The sequence below is a fragment of the Scophthalmus maximus genome, chromosome 3, assembly GCF_022379125.1.
Source record: "Scophthalmus maximus strain ysfricsl-2021 chromosome 3, ASM2237912v1, whole genome shotgun sequence".
Taxonomy (NCBI): domain Eukaryota; kingdom Metazoa; phylum Chordata; class Actinopteri; order Pleuronectiformes; family Scophthalmidae; genus Scophthalmus; species Scophthalmus maximus.
This window is the reverse complement of record NC_061517.1, coordinates 4,838,700-4,848,926: the sequence shown is the minus strand read 5'-3', so window position 1 is coordinate 4,848,926 and position 10,227 is coordinate 4,838,700.

Genomic DNA, 10,227 nt, shown 5'->3' with positions numbered 1-10,227 from the left:
ACGATGTTTTGGCTTGATGTGCCATGTCTTCCCATGTCTGTGGGAAAAACGCTTTTTAAATCCATTTAAAACTCAAAGCAAAAAGGTGACCTTTATAACTTTGGTCATCATAATCATAATCACAATCTTCCATATCAAAATAATCCAGATAATTGTCTGCAAGGTGGGAATCGGAGCTGCTAGTTAAGAAACCGGTATCCACGCCTCTTTTCTTACGGTGCTTTATCATCTATTTGACTCTAAAAGGACCATCATTTACAAAATGAACATCGTGCTGTATTAATGAAGACTTGGAACTAGAGATTGAGCCATAAATTATACTGACGTTATAAATCAAGTTAGAAGTAGAGTCACTTTCTGTCAGACTTCTTTAGAAAACAACCAGTGAGACGCCCCCTTCTGGTCATTCGAGAGGATACAGGTTTCAGGCACTTCCTATTTGGCTTCACTTTCTGGACCCGGTTGCATCTCGGACGCCTCTTGTTATACGGTAGATCGATAGATAGGTAGGTGGGTAGGTAGGTAGGTAGGTAGGTAGGTGGGTAGGTAGGTAGGTAGGTAGGTAGGTAGGTCGGTAGGTTGGTGGGTAGGTAGGTAGGTCGGTAGGTTGGTAGGTAGGTAGGTCGGTAGATAGATAGATAGATAGATTGACAGACAGACAGACAGACAGATAGATAGATAGATAGATAGATGGATGGATGTCATTAAAAATAGTTGTCCTATTTTTTGCCCCAGGGCTAATTATTCGCACCCTAATAGGGTTAAGAGAAAGTGGCCTCCGCCATCATCCCTCATGTGAACAGACTGACGGAGAGACGTGATGGCTGACATCCCCTGGCAGAGTGCGGATCATTTGTCCGCAGGAACAGCGGCCGCTCAGTTCCAAATGCCATGGTGTGGGGTGCCCAGACAATGGGCTCAATGCTGGGCTATTATCCCCTGTGTCAGCAGGGATCGGCCTCCCATTTGAAGAGGTCCACTCGTCTGCATCCATGCCACTTTGAGGAGCATCATTAGGTGGGCCTGTCAATTTCCCAAGCCGGAGTTATCTGGATGCTATAAATATCGTGCATCCTCCCTCCTTATGTTTTGCCTTCGTACCATCCATCCAGCTGTCTGCAGCCCGAGTAGATGGTCCGCGCGGTGCCAAGCAATCTCCGCCATTTGCTTTTAATCAAAATGAACAATATATAGCTAGGTCCGCGGCCTAATGATGGCACATTCTTCATTTTATGTGTTTGTGGAAAATTCGACACATCGCACATCAGCGCGCGTCTCTGTGTAGACATGTTTACCGCTCTCTCGGACCGTCCCTCGCTCGCTTAATTTTACTGCACAAGTCTGACAGGTGCTATATTGTCAAGCTGATATACATCAGTTTAAATAACACGTTGCGTTGGTCGCGTGCCAAACTCCCCGATGCGTTTCGAACAGGTAAATGCTGCCGAATGTATGGTGAACCTCACGTCACGCTGGATCTCTGCTGCACCTGATCAAACGGCCCTGTGAAGGGGGGCGAGACAGGCTTAGACCATCATTAGTCCATAGTGAGGTTGCAGACTACTAGTAGCTTTCTCCGCTCATGGCCAAATTGGCTGGATGTCAGTCTGTCTGTGGCTTGTGAGGTGTTAAGAAGCCTAATGATGTCTGCTCTTGGCTGCTCCATTGTTTGGATGTTGATGTTCCTCTGCAGGTGAGGTTGGTGGCTGAATGTTGCTGGACTATAATCCAACACAGGGTGAATATCAGTGATGAGATTCCCCCCCCCCCCCCATGCAGCCAGTGCAATGTATGGATGTTGCTCCGAGGATAAACGTGCAACGAAGGAAAGACAATCAGAGGCACTGGATATGCATTGAAGTAGAGCCAGACCGAGATATCGGTTGGCCGTTAATATATGAAATCTTTTATTGTACAGAATTTGCAATGCAGAAAAAAAATTACATTTATGTTTACATTTTACGGGAAATAAAATATGTTTATTTTCTTAATTCAAGTCCTATATATTTGGTTTATGGTTAAACTAAAATATCAAGGCGCAATTACATTTCTTTGTCATAATGGTACGATGACGACATTTTAGGAATCATTGACAGATTAAAAAAATTTATATATATCTCCAGGTCTCTTTCATTTTTCAAACCTCGCCTGGTTGAATGTGCTGGACTCTCAAAAGAAACCAAACCAAACCCAATGACAAATCACTATGTATATATATATACACGATATGTTACAGTGTCAGGTGTCCATATTAAATGTAAATGTAAAGTCTTAAATAATGAGGTGAGCCCAGACTTCTGTGAACGCCAGGTTTCCAACATTTATTTTCTCTATATATCCGAGACGAGGTGACATCATGAAGGATTTCTTAATATGGTCGTTCGCGCCAAACCAAACCCAGCTCATTCTGCAAAAAAAGTCTCCAAAAGTCCACTTGAGTAGCCTTATAGTCATTAAGTGTTCTCCAGCATACAAATACCCAAAGTTGCAGGTTTACTGTTCAGTCGCTTGGCGACATTTTTACTGGCGACGTTTGCTTTTATATTTCCTGACGGCAGACGTTTTCCACTTCTGTTGGCATTCAAGCACATTTCCCACATGTACAACTATTAACAGGGCATATATATATATATATATATATATATATATATATTTATATATATATATATACACATATTTGCTGCACATTTTTGTGCTGTCCATTCATATTCTGGATCAGATTCTGACTCAAACATTAACCGATGGATTTGAGAAGTTTCGATTTCCAGTCAATCATGTCGTAGTTTTAGTTTCTAGCTACTTAAGCTGCTCTCAGACAAGCACGGAAATCCGGACAGTTTCCGGAGATTTTTTCCAGACGGGCTGTATGTGAAATGTTTCTCCGGACATCTTCTCCTCACCAGTCAGAGGATGCGGCTGTGCCCTCGAAGGCTGGGTGCGCTGCCCCCTCTGGAGACTTCCTGGTGTTCGGCCAATCAGAAGAAATGGGTCTTTTTAAGGAGGCCTGAGCTAATTCTGCCTGTTGCAGTCAGACGCTCAACCGAGGAGGCTACGTTTGAGATAAATAAGGGCTCTTATTTATCTCAAACGTAGGGAATCATGCAAAGCAACTCTAGTTGAGTCCCAGTATAAAAATACAGAGCTGGGAAATGAGCATAATAGGTCCCCTTTAAATTTTCTAATTCAGAGAAATGAGCCAGAGAGGAGCGATAAGGTGAAAGAGGATTTGTTTTGTTTGCACAGATTTATATACGGTGCGGTTTTCTGACACATCTCTTACTCACACTATTGGCTTGTCTTTAAACCTCCCCTTGGCATTGCCAGACTAAGTTATGTGGATTGCCTGTGAAGATGTGATATCTTGGAAGCACTCAGACTGCCCCCAGAGAATTGGCCTGTAAACCATCATTAGCGCGCGGAGAAGTGTAAGTCTTTAAAACGTTAGATCCAGCTGACGTGCCATATAACCCCTTTTATTCCCACTGACAAACCAAACCATCTGAAATCATGTATAATTATGGCGAGGTAAATCCAATTTACCCCTTCTGAATGCAAGGTTTTCTAAATACATGAATTATAGATTTGGAAACATAAAGCAACTGCGGCTTTTAACAAAGAATATCTCTGGATTTGGATCAACTTGTGCCATGCTAAAAAAAAAAATTGAACTCTAAGTGATTAATTGCTTCATTTGGATGATGCTAGATGTGATGGATTCCGCTCCGCACAGCCTCGTGGCAGTGCTGTGGGATTCGTACCGTGTGTCTGATCTTATGGACATACGGGGGGGGGGGAGAGAAACAATGCCCCTGACTTTTGATGCAGTCAGGGCAAGACTTTATATTTTCACATCTTTCATATTTAGCTTTGACATCTTGACAATTGGGGAGAGGGAGAGGCAACCTTCACAACTTTCGAGCGCCGCGGAAAACTCCCATCCGTTGTGTTTTTAAAGGTGCGAGGGGGAAGTCGCCGCGTTCCGCCGAATCAACATTTCAAAGTCTCCGCGGAGCCCCTTTGACTTTTGTGGCAGATCACAGAGGGAAGTGGATTGGCAAGTCTCATTTACATTGTTCAGAAAGAAGAGAAAAACACCCTTCATACGGCTTAAATGTAACCTTTTGTCATTTCATATTCCCTCAGAGGGGGAAAAAGTTACAAGAGGACCAGTGACACATAAATATGTGAAGTGTTAGAAAAACAAAACAAGAGCAGGTTCATTTTCATGTTGTAAAAAAAGTGTTGGAGGGCTTTTACAATAGAGGGGCGACAAGAAATTTGAGCGACTCCTTGAGCGAGCCGGGTCTGGGGACCTGTCAGTTGATTAGTCCTCTTGATTACCATTTATAAGAGGTCCCAGCGCTCTATTATTTGCATTCCTATTTAGCCATGATTTTGCGGAGGGCACACCGTGATTAAACTTGTCAAGAGGCCTGATTGACGGGGTCAACTCTTTTCACATTCCATTCTGCTGAAATGCAAAAAAAGAGAAAGAAGTAAGAGTAAAACAGACACTGGATGTGTCAGCTTCCCTTCCCTTTCCTTCTCCTCTCCCGGGCTCAGCAGACTCCCCCTCCCTCCATCCCCCTCTTTCCCTCTTACAATCTCGGTCAGGAATGTTTTAATTTTGGGGATAGATTCTGCCTGTCAAGCGGCTGGACGGCCTGTAGTTCAGACGATGAGATGTGATGGGTGTAAAACAATAAAAAAAAAAAAAAGACCAGAGAGAGAGAGAGAGAGCAGGAGATGGGAGAGAACAAAGAGGAAAAGAGCTCACTTTATTGGACAGATTTAATTACACTGAATAGAGATTAAGGCAGGCAATCCACTGAGGTGTGAAATTAACCCTTGATTACTGATGAAGCTCCGAACGGAGGCTGAAAACAACAGTTCCAAAAAAAAAAGAGAAGAAGAAGATTGACCACTCAGGAGGTGGTGATCATCTCGGATATCAGTGGGAGAGAAGAAGAAGAATGAAAAAATGGAAATCTGGATAGGTAATGTTGGCGTGCATTAAAGGGGCGAGGATAGGTGACTGCATTATTAACCAGGCTGAAAACGCTAACAGAGGACGACTTAACATGATCTGAAATCCAGCAGCTTGCCTGCATCGCAGATTACTAACCTTTCTGTTAGACTGGTCTCTCTCCCCCGAGGGGGGATGGAGGCACAGACAGAGTAGAAGTAAAGACACAAAAAGAAGAAGACACAATTAAAAATGCAGAAATGAGTTGATGCAATCTGCTCAATGCTGAGTGATGTTTCTGGACTTGTTCTTTTTTTGGGTGAAATCTCAAAAAGCGGCTTTACATTTTTTAGGAAATGGACGGTGGATGTGAACTGCAGATACCTGGAAGAAAAGTTTCATTTTCTTTTTTTAAGAATGAATTATTGTCATGGGCTCGGTTCGTTAAATATCCAAATATCAAAGTCTTACTTTCTTTGGTGCAATTCACAAACTAATTCCAAAAAAAGTACGATACGTTAAGATAGTTATGAATTGTTTCTAGCACAGCGATGTTTATCCGTCTTATTCATCACCGCCGCACATCATGGGCCGCCGGCGTCCGGGAGGGGAATGGGACGCCGGCGCGCGCAGACCTGATGTTCACGCGGCAGCGACAGCCAAACGCCTTGCCTTGCCGCCGCCGCCGAGGCTAGCTGTTCGCATAATTAGCGGTAATTAATGAACGGAGAGCGAAGACTCGTTTGTATTTTAAATGATCTCAAACGATCCCATTAGCACATGTCATAGGCCCGTACGCCAAACAGCGTGAGTTCAATTAGGTTTTTTTAAAAAAAAAATTGTCATATTAAAGTGCTTTCAACAAGATGCCACATTGGACGGCCTCCAGTCAGTCGTGCTTTCCCTCAAATTGGCCGCAAGATGGCTGCGGCGAATCCCGCGCCGTAGGGTTTCAGGCCCGCGCACCGACATCACAGATATTCACATTTCGTTTTCTTTTTCTCACCCACTCTTTGCACCGCTCTCGTATTCTGTGTGTTGCGCAGTGCATCACATCGCGGGGTGGCCGGAGTCCGCCGCCACTGCCTTCCCCTTATCCCCGACTGCGCGCGCGCGTGACACACATGCACACAATAAAATATGTACCCTGTCTTGTACATTTCATTCCCGGTGCCGAACGGACAAGGGAGGAGGACGGAGAGGAGAAATAAAGTGCCATAATGAATCTAAGAGGCATAATTCATTCCGATCAAACGCACTCAGGGATGAGTCATGCTCCGGTGAACCCTCCTGACCACCGATGGCTCCACGGCAGCGAGGAGGACGAGGCGGGATTGACGAGCGCACATAAATTCTAATTATTCCCAATGTATGCGATCCTGCAAATGGCCGTCCTCGCAGTAGTGGCCGCTGACGGCTTTCTCCAACAACCCCCCCACCCCCCCACCCCTCTCAAAATGTCCCCTTTTTCTCTTTTTTATGGAGAGCCCTGGCTGTAAACCCGGGGACAGGAAGCTATACAGCAGAGGGGATGGAAGCAGCGGGTCGTGCAGCTCAGTGCAGACGGGAGAAAAAAAACACACACACACACACACACACCGGCTCCAGCTCTGGTTGCTGGGAACAGAAAGGTGCGGTGATCAATTAATCCGGGCGGTAATTGGATGAGTGTGTATGTAATGCGGTAATGCCGTAATGAAAGTCATCCATTGTGCACATTCCCTCCCTGGCCGGTGAACCATCCCCCTCATCATCCTCTGGATCTCAGGTGCTTAGCCATGCAAATCTGTCTGACAGCCCAGTACATCTCTGTCTGCCTAATTGGACAGTATAGAGTTGTTTATGGATATTGCAGACATTTAGGACTCAGCTGGGGGCTGCCTCAAAAATCATTAGCGGACGGCCCCTGTTCCTGGACTGTCAACTTCACTTCACCGACGTCAAAGCACTGCGATGATAAAAAAATAAATAAAAAAATGTTTATCTCTGTCAGCAACAGGGAGAGGCTCTCTTTAGATGGAGCAGTTTACTCGCTGGACACTCAAACATGTTACGAAATGAGAGCGTCGGGATTGGAGCGGCTTGTTGTATCACTCCCCGCCGCTGCTTTCCGATGTGTAAGCGCGGCGGCGTTTTTTTTTTTGCTAATTAGAAAACCGGTCCGTCTGAGGAAAACCTCGCACGAGAGGTGTTAGAACACACACTGCAGGACGCTCGGCGGAACAGCTCCTCTGACGGGTTCGCGCTCCCCTGTGATCAGTTGTTTTTTAAAGCGGCTACTATGTTCACTGTGGAGCCAATGGAAAAACAACGGGTAACAGAAATCACTGGTCGGGATGACTGTCAGTCAACTCTTCAGCATTTTAGCGTCTTTAAGCTTGTTTTGGTTTTTGCTCGTTATCTCGGGTTCGTGATCAACAATCTCATTAGCATTGTCTTCCACATACAGTAAGCCACTTTTATCAGCGAATTGAAACAGACAATGTCAGAAACCATCTTGTGAATTTAGTGGTGCCAGCCCTAACCCTAAAAAGGAGAGTGGACTTCGTGTTTTTGCTGGCTGCGTAGATACGGAGATGTAAGATGGCTGAAAGGTTTGCCGCCTCAATTGAAAAATCGAATGTCTGTGTTTTGATGTCCGCTGTTTTTCTGCTGCCCTCCAGTGGCGTAAAGGAAAAGAAAAAAAAAAAGGCCGTTAATACATATTTGACGAAGCCTTTTGAAGATTAAATGCATTTGATTGGTGAAGTCAATGAGAGATCGTGTGAATGTAAGAGCGAACATGCACACGTCGCTGTGACGATGTTAACCCTCACGGGTTTTGGGACTATTAGCATGCTAACACTTGAGGATGTTGCTACGGGAAAACATCAGGGATTCATGGTGGAAGTCGCTAGGATTCATCCTCTTGGGACCTCGAACATATGTTTCACATTTCACAACGATCATGCGATCCTTGTAAGGATACGCCGCACAAAAAGGCCAACGGCATGGCGGTGCTGGATAGACAGTCCGGGGATTACGACTCACAATCCCAGTGATTCGTCATCTGAGGACCGTGAATGTCCGCACGGAATTCCACGGCTGTCCATGCAGTAGCCGGTAGGTCTTATTTCCATCTGGACACAAGTAGTGCCCTGAGCGACAGACCAGTTTTGCCAAATTATTGAGTGTCTCTGAATGAAATGAGCCAACACATGAATAAACAATCCATATTTGGTCTGGTACAGGACAAAGCTCTCCTCTGCCTAAATTGCCTCACTCCTCTGTCCTTTCACCGGCGGATAAAGGTTTGCCCCGGTCCACATCAGGCAGCGCTGTGCCCCCGCCGAGCTCCCTCTGGCTCCGAACACGAGCGGCAGGTTTGGCTTATGAATGTTCAAAATTGAAGGCACTCTGATTTGCATGGCTGAACACGGCGAGGCGGGGGGGGGGGGGACGAGGCCGCGCCGAGCTGCAGCGGAGGTGATGTGCTCACTGTGCCGATGCGACCTCACACGCGGCCCGAACAAAAGAGGAGGCTAGAGGGCTCCGCGGCGGCAGACGCTGGAGCAGGATGTACTGTAAACATCACAGAGCGCGCGGCGGCGGCGGCGGCGACCAAGACGCATCATCGACGCTATTTATTAACCTTCATTAGCTCAAAGCCGTTTCAAAGACGAAACCGCCAGCCAACGGTGAAGTCACACCAAGCAGTCTTTTTCGCGTTCTTTCCACGCAGAGGGACTGTTTCATCGTCGCACTCATCTCCGTCCGGATGCAGATGTACGGGACGATGGATCGGAGTGACCACGGGAGCAGAGGAGGCCGTACGCAATGCACAAGAAAAAACCCGGCGACGGGACAAGGGTAAATCCAGCTCACTGCAACTCTTCCTGCCTCTCCCCCCCCCCCCCCCCCCCCCCCCCCCCCCCCCCCCCCCCCCGTCTCCCCCTCTTCCTCTATCTGTGGCTCTATAAACCCTTCCATCTTTATAGCCGAGCCAATCAATGGCAAACCAGTGTCTATTGTCTGTTCTGCGCTCAGGCCACTGCCCTCCTCCAGCGCCCCCCATTACCGAAATGTTTCTTCCCATCAGTGCCTTTACTTATCACTTCCCGGGTGACATTGAACTCCCCATGCCCCGGCCGCCGAGACACATCTCTGAACTCACACAATTACTCTTCATCCCCACTAACAATTTAGTAATGAAGTATTGATTTCCAGATTCCACTCTTATGGATGATATTAGATTTTGTTTGATAAACTGTGCCGGGGCCTCTAATCTGCACGGCCCCTTTTCCCACTGTCTGTAAAACAAAGTGCCACTGGAGAGATAATGACCAGAGAACATCGATGAACTCATTTCATCAATTTGTAACACTTGACAATGAAAAAGGGCAGGCATTTTTCACGCGGCAATGTCAAAGTTTATTGCTCTGGGTACAGTCTTATTGGAAGCCAGACATCTTGAGCAGCGTTCGGCGCTAATTTATGGGCCCCAGTGTGCCAGTTACTTTTAAAGGAAATGTTTGGATACTGGGAGGATATTAGTGCTGCACCTGGGTTGTCTGATTTCCAGGGCCACCGGGGATTCACGCGTCATGTTAGAAAATACAAAAACGGCAGAGGAGAGGCCTGGGCCGCGGATATTTGCCACGCAAGGAAAGGCTATTTTGGACATAAATCACGCGAGTCACTCTCTAATTTCTAACTCTCAAGGGTCAGACGTATGATCTCTGTTCATTTGTGCCGTGCATTTCTTCAGCGTCTCCTCTCCCTACCAACCAGACACGTTAAATCCAGAGACATTTTAAAAAAAACGTCACACCAGAGGATACATCTGCGTTGTGCTATTGGTCGTCACGAATTGGAAGCAAATAACGCCTTCGGCTGAAATAAGCAAGATTACCAGCTAAACCAGTTCTTACCTTGCACCAGTAAATCAGGCTCATTTCCCCCCAAAGCTGTTTTGATTAGGTCTGGACTAAGTTACTATGGCAACACCTCTCGTCGGGCTGCTCTGGTCCTAGGTCCGTGTGTCTTAACTCCACCTCTGTTTGCCTCGAGTCAACTTGCAGGACATGTCGCTCAGGTATTGAGGGGGCCGCTTTTAAATGCACCGCAATTCAAATGAAAACGTCACACACCAACGCCGTCCTTTTTTGTTGTTGTTAATAAATGAAATCATATTTGCGCTCAGTGTGAATCCTTCAGGCCTAATTGAAGAAAAAAATTCTCATCTCTGCGTTGTTGTTTGCCAGGTTGAAGTCCCCTTAAGT